Here is a 13,348-nt window from a genome sequence, read left to right as displayed (position 1 = left end):
TTCTCCATGTACCTAGATAGCAGACCCTATTGGATATTCCAGGAAGATGGAATTTGAAATAATCAGTTTGTTTGGGGCACTGTTTGGGAATTGCTTTTCTCCTAACTTGCTACTTGCTGCAAGAGTCCTGGGGGAGGAAGACAAATGATTCAACCTGCTATGCTTCCCCCTACCCAGACTACCCACCTGGTGCATGTTTAAACTTCTCTGTGTAGCCAAGAGGGTGGCAGATGCACACCCTTGTGACAAGTCTCTGGTAGAAGGGGGCAGTTGTACCCCTCCGCTTTCATGGCATATTACTTGTGTTATCTGTGGTAGCAGATGGATTCTGATTGTGCTGTCTCTGGTCCGGTTAAGAGCTAGACTTAGTCACTGCTTGACTCCCAGCTTGCTGGACTTTGTCTTGCCCTGGACTTGCTCTGCACTACCAGCTGTGTGGCACGCGGTCCTGAACAAGCTGCTTCGTATTCGTGAAACATGGCAAGAGTAGCATGCAGGCTTTGGTAGCCCCATAGTAATTCTAACTATGTTTTGACATTATGTGTCTTCAGGGAAGTGGCAATATGTGTGAAATAGGTCCTACTAAGAATACCTTACGTGGCCTCTAATCTTAGGTGGGCTCTAATAGACAGGTGTCTGAACTTTCCATTTTTCAAACCTGTAATACAGAAGTGTGTTTGTGTTAACAACCCTGATTATCTCCATAATGGTAGTTTCTTAGCTTGTCTAGATGTTTAACTTAATTTTGAAAGTTTTACATACCTGAGAGGGCACTAAAACTAGGGTGGTTCTTAGGCATGGCTTGCTGTAGCAAAACAATTTTGACATTCACAGTTACATTTGATTTGTTTCTAGGACATACTGTTTCTTCATTTCAGGTTTTGTGTTGTATTCCCAGCTTTATAGCTTATTGCCATGGTAAATCTTGCAAATTGTTTTGTTGTTATTTGTCCTTTGAATACTGTTATGCTTTACTATTTTGAAATCAAGTAGTTCCTGAAATGCAACAGAAAAGAAGTGGGCCGATACTGAAATAACCGAGGGTCAAACTTCAGTTCAGCCATTACTGATGTTCGGCTGTGCCTGGCAGGAGCACTAGATAACAGTATGACTCAGGAGCACAGGCAGGATTTTTTGTTTGAAGGGTAGAGGTGGGTGGTGTCCCATGTCATGGCGTGGATGTGTGGAGCTACATGCTGCAGTTGCTGGCTGCCTATGTAGGAGGTACGTACAGTCATCCCGCTCAGCTTGCGTGTTGTTTACACGGACTGTGGGAACCTTTCAAAAGGGTGCTGGGAATGACTGGAAAAACAAAAGCTTGTTTGGTGGCACAAAAGAGATGTTAACGTTTTGGTCCTTCTCATTGCTATTGTTTGTTTACACTGCAGCACGGTGGGAACAAAATTGATTGCATAGGTTAGGAACGACCTAGCAAAGATTAAAAAAGAGAAACTTGAACTGAAACTATTTACCCTTCCTTCATAAAATCTTTCCAAACTTTGCAAAGATTGAGGGTTCCTGAGACGTTATATTCACTGGTCCTTTACAGGGTTGTAATTTCTTATTGCATTTGACCTGCTTAGTTGCTGCTGAAAGGAATGGTTCCAAACAGCTTCTCCCACCACCGACCTCTTCCTGTGCTAGCTACTGGTTTAATCTGACTTTTTGGTAATTAGTTTTGTGCTGTTGGTTTTCTACCATTTTAGTTCCCTGAGTTTAAGTGAGAAGGGAACTAAAATCAAATTGAGTTTGCTCCGTGTGACACGGGATGTGCGATAGAGCTGGCACAGGGGATGCACAGCTGGTAGTGAATCCTTTGGGTACCGGCTGGCCATTAGATCAGCTTAACTGTGCCCTGAAACCTCACGGTTGTGGTTTGATGATCTGCTGAAGCTGGTGTGGAGTATGTGCTGCAACCAAAAGGGCTGATCTTGCTCTCCCCCATGCCTTTTTGGCTTTTGTGGTTGTGCTGTCCACTTCTCAAATCCAGCTGGTTGTGAACGAACATGCATGCTAGTGCTGCCTGACTTCTTAGCCTTTTGGGTAAGGGGAGAGTGGGATTGCCCCTTTTAACAGCAAGACAAATTTAAGTAATCTAAAAATGCTTATAATCTGTATACTAAACTGCAGAAGTATTGTCTTATGTGTCATACTGTAAACTATATGCATGACAAAAAACACCTTCAGCTACTACTGCCAATTCAACCTCCAAAATTGAGCATGCACTTGATCTTCAAAGGTTTTTCCCTGGAGTTCTCTTCATATCACAGTCATAGCTGTGCCAATCTGGACAAACTAATCCCTTTATTCAGTAGAGCTACATTTACACAGTGATCAAAGCTACAGTGTGCAGAAATATTAGTATTCAAATCTGTAAAACACAAGGGAAACAAATTGTTCTATGAGCAGCAGAGCTAACAAAACCTAGTTTCCTGTGGATTTGTATCTTCTGTCTGCCGCTGTATCCCACCACTGCAGTAACAGTCTCCTCATTACTGTCCTGTTATCTTCTGTGACCTCCCTTATCACAGTATGTTCAGATCCTGCAGTCTGACTGCTATGCTACTCCCCATAAAACCTACCAAACTTTTTTTCGTTTGCTAGCTGGGCTAAAGGCAGCATGTGCTGTGAGTATTGCAGAGCTATGTGTATGCCTGCTGGCTGCTGCCAAAGAGGGAAAAAAAAATCATATTAAAGAATTCTACTGATTGTAGAGCTGAGAGTTTAACTTTTATGCTATTCTCTCTGCCTATTAGTTGCCATCTCCAGAAAAGAATTAGGATTTCCTTGTAGGACATGTATCTTTGTCTTTCCTTTCTTTTCAGAATCACTTTTTGGAAAGGTGTGTAGTGCCACTGAAAAGTTTCATGTATAAACCTTCTAGTCGTTCACTATTCTTCAAGATCAGTCTTAATTGTTATTACAGCTTATTATGCTGTTTAATAAAACATGTAATCGTTTTAAAAGTATGTTAGGTTTGTAGTTAAAGTGATTTTTTTTTTTTAACTAAGTTTGGGGATCTGGGCAATTGTTGTATGGAAATGTATTGTTTCATATTAATCATGAATTTCATAGTAATGTTATGTTATTCATGGTGTTTTAACCCTGTAGTTTAGTTGAATATATTCTTGTTGTTATAAAACTCAGTTGAACTCAAAGTTCTTAGTTTTTTTTCTATACCTTTTCCTGCGTATTACTCTGCATCTCTCAGTTACAGTTAACATACCTGATCTTTCTGATGCTTTTTGACATCCCCTTTAAGGTGACTGCCATCAACTTTCACCTTTTTTGAAACTGTTTTACTTTAATTAGCATTTCAAACCATTTTTTACATTATGTGCCTGCTTGGAGTGCTGTATATTTACAGAGTGCCTACTTGGAATGCTGTATTCAGCTTGTAATGTACCAATTGTAATAGTCTCTAAAACGTTTTATATACATCCTAACACTTTTTTTTTTTTACTGAATATCATTCTTCAATGAACTATCCGGAGTGAACGTGTGCTCTGATTTTGTTGTTAAAATCCAGAAAGTTGGTGAGTAGAATATTTACCTTGACATGCAATACCTTGTCAATTGTTCTTTTTGTCTGTCATGTATTTCCCTTTTTATCTAGCTTGGTTAGACTATCTGAAGTTCTTACAGTTCCTTCTCTTGTCTTAACCTTCAGAATTTTCATGTGAGTGAGTTTTGCCACATTTGCTTTCTGGACCATTAGGGAATATGTGAAGTAGTTCTAGTACAGGACCCTGGCCTTCTGCTGTTAACCCTTTTCTGCAAGTTAAACAGACCACTTACTGCTTTTTTTTTTTTTTGATGCTTTGTTGCTGGCATCTAAACACAAACAATGTTTTCCCCTAACACCAAGATTAATTTTACTTAATGGCCTCTTGAGACTTTGGGGGAGGCTTTTTGAAAGTCAGCTTTTCAGCAATTTCTCCTTAGTTCGTTGTTGTTGTTATAAAATCCTACTAGCCTAAAAAAGCGTAGTTTCCTTTCCAGAAACCATGCTGTGTATATTCTCTGATATCAAACTGAGTATGTTTTACAATAGTATTCTCTAAACAATTGTTTCAGCTAGCTTGCTGATGCACGAAAGGCTTGTTTGTTTGTAACACACTAAATCATATTTACTGGCTCTTTTAAATGTAGGTAAGTACTGTGTTTTCTCACATTCTAATATTAGATATTTTTAGTAGGAGGTTAATGTAACTTTTTAATATTTACAAATTGATTTTTTTCTCTTGCTCCTCTGACATAAACCAGTTTTGATGTCTGCTAATAAAATGAGAAAATGCAGAAGTACCAGATTTTCTCCAAGGTGTTAATCGTTTAGGTTTGTTAGCTCTGTTTCACTCCCCCAAATTGTGTAGTGGAGTGCTGGCAGCTGAGAAACGCATGTGCTCAGGTAGTCTTTCTTAGACTTTGGATTTAGGAGGTCTTGAATTCAGATGACAGAAACACTGTGAGATGTGCAGTGGAGAGGGAACGAACAGGCGTATAGAGGTCTCTCTGATTAGTGAACAGGCTGATGCCTATGACTTGTTCTTCCATCTATTTTTTTTTATCCCTTTTCAGGAAGAAAAACAACCTGCAAACCCAACCCAGAGTGAGTCATTTAGCTTTTCTGAGGAGAAAAATGGCAGCTGGGACTGTTTGGTAGTAGACCATTCTGCTGCCCACTAAGAGCTTGCGCAGGCACAGTGTGTAGGAGGCAAAGCTATGAAACTGCTGTAGATGTTTTGGTGGAGAATAATCAGTAATGTTATTCCATTGGAGGTGTAATAACTTTTTAACTAATATTTTGAATGAAAGGTCAAGCTCATTAAAACATTTGAATTGAATGTATTTTATCAAGCTGGAAGTTTTGAGAAGGGGATCCAAACATTAAAATACTTTTTCTATATTTTAATCGGAATGTTCTGTTTTAAAATGTGTTTATTAAATAATGCTAAAACAGAAGAATTGCCACACTGGATCACACTGACATTCTTTCTAGCCTAGTATGCTGTGTCTGAGAGCAGCCATTAAAGAGAGAATCGTGTACAGGAACCCAGAAGTTCCCTAATTCTTCACATGACCCATCTCAAAAACATGTGTAAGTGGATGCATGGGGAAGATTGAGAACAAGATAAGTGTTAGATACTTTTCTTTCCGTGCTTGCTCTCCAGCTACTTTCAGCTCACGGAATCTCTGAGCCAGAGATTGTTTCTGTTTATTAAGAAACTCTTGAATGATTTCTTTTCTGCGAACTTGTCCAATTTCTCCTTGAACCCATGTAAATTTTTCATCTCCGTTGCATCCTTTCGCAACAAATTCCACAGGTCTACTAGCTATTGCCTGAAGAGCCACTCATGTTTTGAAGGTGGCTCCTACTAGCTTCATTAGCTGCCATCTAGTTTGTGTTGGAAGGAGCAATGAACAGTCAGTCAGTTACTATCCTTTGCTTTTCGTGTCACTTGCCTTTGGCATAGTCCCTTGAAATCGGGCTCTTTGGTCCAAAAGAGGCCATTTTTTCAGGTGCCAGTTCTTATATACTTAAGTAATTTTTGCTGAAACAGTGCACATCTGTAAGAAGACAGATATTTCTTCACTAACTGCTTGATTTTTTTTTTTTTTTAAATTGAAAAGGAGAGGTGCTATTTGGGCACCAGTGCTTACTAGTGTTTCCGGATTGAAGCCAACCCGAGGAATAGCAACTACAACTGAAGTTTAGGCTATAGGGGGGATGTTTACTGAAGAATTGTTTGACCCTGTGGAAATGACGGGTACTAAAGTAAGGATGAGGAATTCTCATCTGTGTCTCCAGGAAATGGCAATTCCTGTATAGCTGTTCCTGTGGCCATCTTTTAACGCAGTTAGAACATCAGCGTAGCAACTCTTAAGTTTCGGTGTCCTGATGATATGGATCATAAAAAAAAATAATAAAGAAACACTAGGATCCTTCTGAAATAGCAAGTTTCCTATGTTAGTATTAGAACTGTTGCAACCAGGCAAAGCAAACAAAAATTCAGCTCTTGTAATTGAAGTTGTCTTTTGGTCTGCTGTGTTGATAGTGCATTGTCAACTTCCATTTTTTAATTATGATCATATATATGAGTACTTTTGTGAAGAAAAGCAAATTTAGTGCTTATTGGTTTTCTGTAAACTTCTAAAGCCTTTATTTAACTGGGTGATTTGTAGAAGATAAATGTGCAAGAAATAGATTCTGAAAGCTACATCTTGAGGTCTTATTAAGGTCTTAATGGCTTGTAACTTAAAGTGTTTCCTTAAAAGCTGATTTTAAATAATAATCATAGATTTTTTTAAAAATTCTTTTTGGTCAAATTGATCGCTATCACGAAGACAAATCTGAAGACACTTGTGATGCGTTTTAACTCAGTGGTTAATTTTCTGTTGCCACTACTGATAGGCTATCATATCAGTTCTTGTGGAGTACAGGTGAAGATAGATCAATGAAATCCAGGTCTGATCCTGCAGTCATTGGAGGATACGCTTAAATTTGGTCATGACAATACCTGTAGAAAGCTAAGTGTCTGCATAAATGTTTGCTGCATCAGTAGCTACAAATGTAAATTTGTCAAACTTCTTAGTGATGTACTTTTGTTGCCTCAGAACAAAACTGACTGTCAGTTTTTTATTGATAACACAATCTAAAAAGTACCGGGAGCTTTTCATTAGTCTAAGCTTGCATTTACTTGATTGGAAGAGCAAGAAGTTAATCTCTGAAGAGACGCTTAAGTCATTTAGGAACATAAATTCCATTGACTTTGTACTGTGAGAGGAGTAGAATTGAACTGAAGCAGATAATTAATTTTGGAAGTTAAGCAAACTGAAAAGTGCAGTTGATCACAAGTATCAGGCAGCATATTGCATTGTGGAGGTCTCATTCTTGTATGAATCTTTGTAAGCCTAATGAACATCTGACTGTAAAATTGTTGAAAGACTTGGTCAGGTATGGGCAGGGAGAATTAGCAAAATGTGATTTCAGAACTTAATTAGGAAAGCATTATGTTTAAACTTATTTTTAATTGCTGTTTAGAAGTCATGTTTATTCACTCTCAAGGAGGATGTAGGAAAAGCGTTGTGTAACTCTCTCTTTAGAATCAGTGTCTTTGCAATAGTTTTTGTACTGCTCTTTTCTTTGCCAGCACACGTCAGTGGTGCAATAGTAGGCAAAAGACTCCAAAATCCAAGAAAAGCTTTAAGTGAAAACCTTAGAAGATGGTTGAAACCTTACAATTAAGTAAAATTACCTGTCCGTTTTTGCTATGAAATGTAATGGTAGTTTTGTTTGCTTCTTGACTACTCATTGATTAACTATTTGTTTGGCAGTAGCTAGGAAGACTGCAAAACTTGTTGTATCACTCTTGTTTCAGCTATCAGTTGTCTTTCTGTGCCTTATCAGGCTGCTTGACAACTGTTCAATTGAAAAGTTTCACATGCCATTGAAGTGTTATTGTTAGAATAAACACTTAATTCCAGGAGGAGGATTATATCCTCCTTATATCAAGCCATATCTCATGGCTTGATAGTGAGAGTCACAGTGTAGGGGGAGGGATGCTATCACTGTCCTAGATAGGAGACTTACTCATTTTATAAATACAGATTATTTTTTCTGAATAGCAAAGGACGGAACCTTGGCTGATTGTAAATATCTATGAGTGGGGACAAATATTTTACTGTCGTTCTGTTACAAGAACTTCCGCTGAGAATTCAAATGCTACATCGAGTGTAACAAATGGGAATCTTGTCTCTGAGAAATTAGAGTAATAAGGGTGAAACTTGCTTATTTATTTTTGCTTGGGTAGTTGTGCATATAAAAAACCCCAGTAGTTAGCACTATGCTTGACAAAAAGAAGCAGATGAGAAATGGTAGCAGAAGAATGATTTCAGATTGCTTCTACAATGGCTTGCCACTAGGACGAGGGGTATTGCAATGTTAAATATGAGTAATAGAGTGCATATACATACTTTTTCCCACCCTGGGTCTTGTTTTGCTTTATTGTCTGTGTTAACGTGTTATGCAGCTACAATACTTGTATGTTACTGCTGGTAAAAATGTCTTTCACAGATTCTAAATACAGTGGTTTAGAGGAACTGTATCTACCTGGCTTTTTTGCCTAGCTGATGGTGACTAGATGGAAAGATACTTTTTTTTTTTTTTTGGCCCAGTCTCTAATGGAGCTGACTTGTTAACGAAGCAAGTTTAGAAATTGTGAGTAAGGGAGGAGACTTCATTTTAATTCTTTCAAGGATTGCTGATATTTTACAGCTAAAGTTATTAGGGTAAAAATACTGATTTTGTTTGGAGGAAGTTTGTGGCCATAGTCATGTTAGAGCTGGTTATCCAGAATAGTTACAGAAAACCCCACACAACAACACCGAGCACTGGGGAATTAAGTTCAAACTTTGTCTGCTTCAGTTTAATTGAAAGCAATGGACACAAGTACTTACAGCTTTTTTGATCTTTTGCTCACTACAGCTCTTCTAATTTCTTTTGTTTGTCAAATCCAAATGAATCTTTGGATCCAAACAGAGTGCATCTATTGAGTGATTTTGTTGTTGTTGTATAGAATTATGGTGCTCTCTTTAGTATAGGTTGTCAGTGTTGCACAGGAAGCTTTGCATAAGTCATTAATATGATAAATTTGAGCTTTTGGCAGGGGGGATACCTTCACCAAGAATCCTAAACTTTTCTGTTGATGAATAGGCATGAAAGCTTGCATTGCACTTACTGTCTTTAAAAAGTCAATGCTAAGGCTTTTTATTATCAGTTTAAGGAAGTGGAGAAGTTAACGGATTTTTAGAACTTTTGAGTTGGTGATTTTTAAGAAAGCATAGTTAAATGCATTCTGTGAGGCTTCTGATGTTTCATAGACTAACAAAAGGTTGCTTTATTAGTAGCTTTAATGAACAAATCGCTTTATTGGCTTAGACATACTGGTTGCTTTGTCGGTCCAAACAGCTATGGGTTCTTGTTTCAATTCACCATTGTGCTAGAGTAGAGAAGTGATAGCCATTGACCTTCTGTTAAAGCACAATAAAAAGTTTTTTGTGAAGAAGGAAAGTGTGCAGGGAAAAGAGCAATGCAGTTCTCTGACTTGAGTTCAGCAGCATAAAAATCAAGAGACCGTGTACCTCTCCTGTTGCTTTTCTTGCTAGGTGGCTCAGTATAGTGAACCACCTGAAACAAGAAAAGGCGAGACTGACTTTCTGAAGGCTGTTTTTCATGGAACCTGTGTGTAAAGTAAGAAGGTATTTGTATTGTAGCTGTAAGGAAGCATATCAAGTGGGTACTCATTTAGTTCTGAATGGAAAGTGTGTTAGTCTTCAAAAAAATTCTTTTTTATTATTGATTGTCTGGTTTGTTTTATTAAATGATTAACACACATGACTTAATTCAGTCAAAGGCTATGGCTAAGTGACCATATTTTATTTCTTGAATTACTTCCTAAGAATTTGTTTAAATGAGCAAATAGTATTTTTTTTCTGGCTGTATGGTTAAGACAAAGAGGTAATTTGTTAGATGCTTTAGACTTTTGTTAACAATAATAATTAGTTCTCAAAGTTGATGTCTGTGTAATGAAATGATGGTAAAGCAGGTGGGATGACACTGCAGTCCCCCAGCTCATTCTTGGGAGTTATCAGATTGCTTTAAACACTTATCATTTTACTTGTAAAAGATGAGCACCTTCTTGTAACTAGAAGAATAGTGTTGCAGTTGAAGCTGGGGATTCAGATAGATTTGCCAAATGTATTTACATTACATAACACGTGAGGTTATAATCATGATTAAAAGGATTAAGAACTTTCTTTTTAATGAAAGCACTGTATGAGAACAATTTACCGTTCTCTGCAAATACTTTTTTTTTTAGGGTGGGGGGAGTACAGTGCAGCTCGGATGTTCTGTAGCTGGCTGGTTTCTGGTTTGCAGATTTGCACTGGAGCACTGGTCATTTGGTAGGAGCAGCTGCTGGAATGTATTTTACACTTTAGTTATACTTAGAGTTTTATTGTAGGGATCATGTTGTGTGCTTGGTGGTTATGATGTGTTGGGCCTAGTTCATAGTGGTGCCTCTATTTGTATTACAAGAAAGTGTTTGAATTACTGCTTTTTCTCATGGAGCAGTTTCGTGCCCTAATGTGTTCCTAATTCGTCAGGAAAGCAAGATTTCCCTGAAACAACTTACTGGGGAAAACTATGACAAGCAGTGAAGCTGTTCTTGCATAAATTTATCTAGATTTCATTTTTGAGACAATTGCTCCCTATAAACTTGGTTTTGAAGTTAGGAATGAGATTGGGTGAGCTTTTATATGAATACGTTGAGGAGCAGCAGCGCACTGAGAATGTGTTCAGACTGTGCATTGCCGATCCTGTTCAGAGAGGAGCTGACTTGCCATCATGCTCTGGTTAGCAGCTATAGCTTAGCAGTGCTATTTAGAGGAAGTTTTTTTTACTTTCTTTAGTTTTCTTCTGAATCTTACAGCATCAAAATGTGATTAATGTAAAATTTGCATGGCTTTGCATGGAGGAAACTTAGAGCAGGAAAGCATATTTTTTCATTTCCCCTTCCCATGAGGAGATGGGTTGGAGTTCTTTGTTGCCACTGTACGCAGTGCCCTCTTTCCCACCTCTTCTGGTTACTGCCTTCCCCACTTTTCATCTTTCTCTCTGTGGTCTTTCACCATGTGCTAGGAGGTTTGTTTTGCTCTCTAGTGCGTTCTTTTCTTGGTGCTATCTCCCTATCTCCTTCTGGCTGCAGTTTTTTCCTCTCCCCCCTTGCTTGTCCAGTTCTGCCCTCCCACTCTTGTTTTGCATTTTAATGCTGTTTCAGTAGTTTTATACGTCTTCAAAATACTTGGTTTTCCTTTGTGAGCCTGAAAAATGACTTGAGTCAGCCCTGATTTTTGAAGGAGCCACTTCTTCCAGGGGCCATGTTAGCACCCCCTTCTGCCAGATATTCACAGACGTTCCTCAGCAACTCTGTGCTTGCCACTGAGTCTGTACCTCAGCTCCCTGATGTACAAAATTAAACTTATGCCATCAGAACTGCTTAGAATCAATCAAGGTATCTGAGTTTTTGGACATTATAATGGTTACTGTAAAAATACTGTAAAAGTAGTCAACATAGAAATTTAGTTCAGAGGCAGCAGTTGGCTAAACATGATTCATATTTGTAAATTCTTAATGTCCAAAGTATCGTTATGAGTAATGGAATGGAAGAGGTTGTGTGGCTTTGAATAATACTTTTTAACCCTTCATCCTACTATGTGGAAACTTGTGTTTTAACAGCCCGCTGTTGGGGAACTGGTTTTGAGGTTGTGTTGATATTATAATGACTGCGCACCATCTGTAACTTGAGTATGTGATGGCAACTGATGCCAGCTGTACATGTCAAAGAAAACTGGTAATTCTGGTGCAGTTTTCATTGGAAAGATAGATTAAGTAAAGATAAAGAAATAAAGCAGATTGCAGAATTCTAGCTGACCAGAGCTCTGCTGCAGTTAGCTTTTTCATTATACATTCCTTCATCAACATCAACTTCCTAAACATCCATCTCAATAACAAATGGCAGGCCACAAACTGCATGTATTGAAGAAAGAAGACAACTAACATCTGTTTGTTTTAAAACCAGCAACCATCTGCAAGATACAATAAAATGTGTACTGTTTAGCCCTTAGATATCACTGCATCTGCAATAAGGAGAGTGCATCTGATATTCATCTTTCGAAATATATACCTCAAAACACTATTCCTCTAGAGAAACAGTAAAATCTTTGAATATCATGCAAGAACTTGCTGCAGTACAACAAGAAAAGTCCCTGTAGTGGCTTAGCATTGTGCCTTGGAATCTATACAGAAAATTATTAAACATTACCAGCTATAGTGGAAAATGTATGTGGAAGAAATTTCTCTCTGACCCTCTTCCCTAGCTTTCTAATAATCCCCTACCATCAAGTTCATGATCAAAGCCAAGCTTTTTGTAGGTGAATTTGCATCAAATAGTACCAGGCCCTGCAGAGCAACAAATGCAAAGCTTGCCAATGAATCTTCGCCATCCTATGGTAAATATTTGCTCTCCTCCCCACTAAAATCAACAAAATCTGTGGGTCTTACATACTCATACACCAGAATGTAATGTACTCAGTACAGTTCACCAAATGTTCTTATGGGAGTAAAGGGAGGGAAAGCAAACAACTGCTAAACACCCAAATGAACTCACGTCTACAAATGAGAAAAGACCTAACCACTCTATACTTTCAGGCAAGCCGAGGTATCAAGAGGAACTGGGTAGTTGGAGTTTAAGCAAGGTGGGCCTAAAGGAACCTTCGGAAGACAAATCTGGGTCTTTAAGTATGGGATTATGCAGCCTATCATGGCCTCGAGAGGGGTTTTGTGGAATGGCATAAACTTTCCCACTCCTTTAAATCTTCGGTATATCAGAGGTAAATAGTAATTGTCTATTTTGCCCTCCTTGAATGACAAAGGCATTTTAACTTTTCCGATCTTCCTTGAAAAATCTCTCATCCATTCCACAGGTTTTCAGCCACCTCATATTAATTAACATAGCCCAGACGAAATCAGAGCTCATATTCTCAACTTGAAGTTGTTCTGAAGGTTGTTCTCTGTCTTTTTGAAATCTGGAGGTCTTCTGTACCTGGTCTCTTCAGCTGTATCGGTTTGACTAATAGAAGAGATGTTTTGCTTTGTAGTATCAGTGCTTCTAACACTGTTCTGCAGACCAAAATCGTTGTCTTAGAAAACTCAGTTTCACTTAATTTGAGCAGAATATTAACCTGGCCTTACAATGTTCAATTTCCCTAGCTTAGAATCTAGTTCTGCCTTGAGTGAGACTCTGGCTCATTCGCTTTCCATAGGGCTTCTGTCTTCATCACTGCCTCGCTAATCGGAAGTTATTTTTAACTCACGTAGCTGCCTTTTTCATCAGTCCTTTGGGGGTGGAGATGTAGACAGAGCAGTGGCATGATAGTTGGAAGAATTGGGGTTTCTATTCCTAGCTTCTGCCACTGACTTTCTCAGAAATTCTCTTATTTAAGAGCATAATATTCCTTTTGTGCCTCGTCCTCTATAAAATGAGAGCACTTAGCCACATCTGTAAAATGTTTCGAGATCTTTGGGTAAACAGTATTCTAAGTATTTGTATTTGTTTCAGGGGATCACAGTCTGTGATGATTTCTTTGCGGAAAAGAAGCAGCACCAGTAGTTCACCATTCTGCATTCAAATGGCAGTCTAACTTCTGTAATGTTCTTAAGTTAATGTGGTCTTTAACATATGTATAAATATTCATTGTTTAATGGAAGCAGTGACTTAAAATGAGTTGC

The sequence above is a fragment of the Pygoscelis adeliae genome, unplaced genomic scaffold (genome assembly GCF_000699105.1).
Source record: "Pygoscelis adeliae isolate BGI_AS28 unplaced genomic scaffold, ASM69910v1 Scaffold67, whole genome shotgun sequence".
NCBI classification, from domain to species: Eukaryota; Metazoa; Chordata; class Aves; order Sphenisciformes; family Spheniscidae; genus Pygoscelis; species Pygoscelis adeliae.
The sequence above is the reverse complement of the archived record's forward strand: the minus strand, read 5'-3'. Positions refer to the sequence as shown.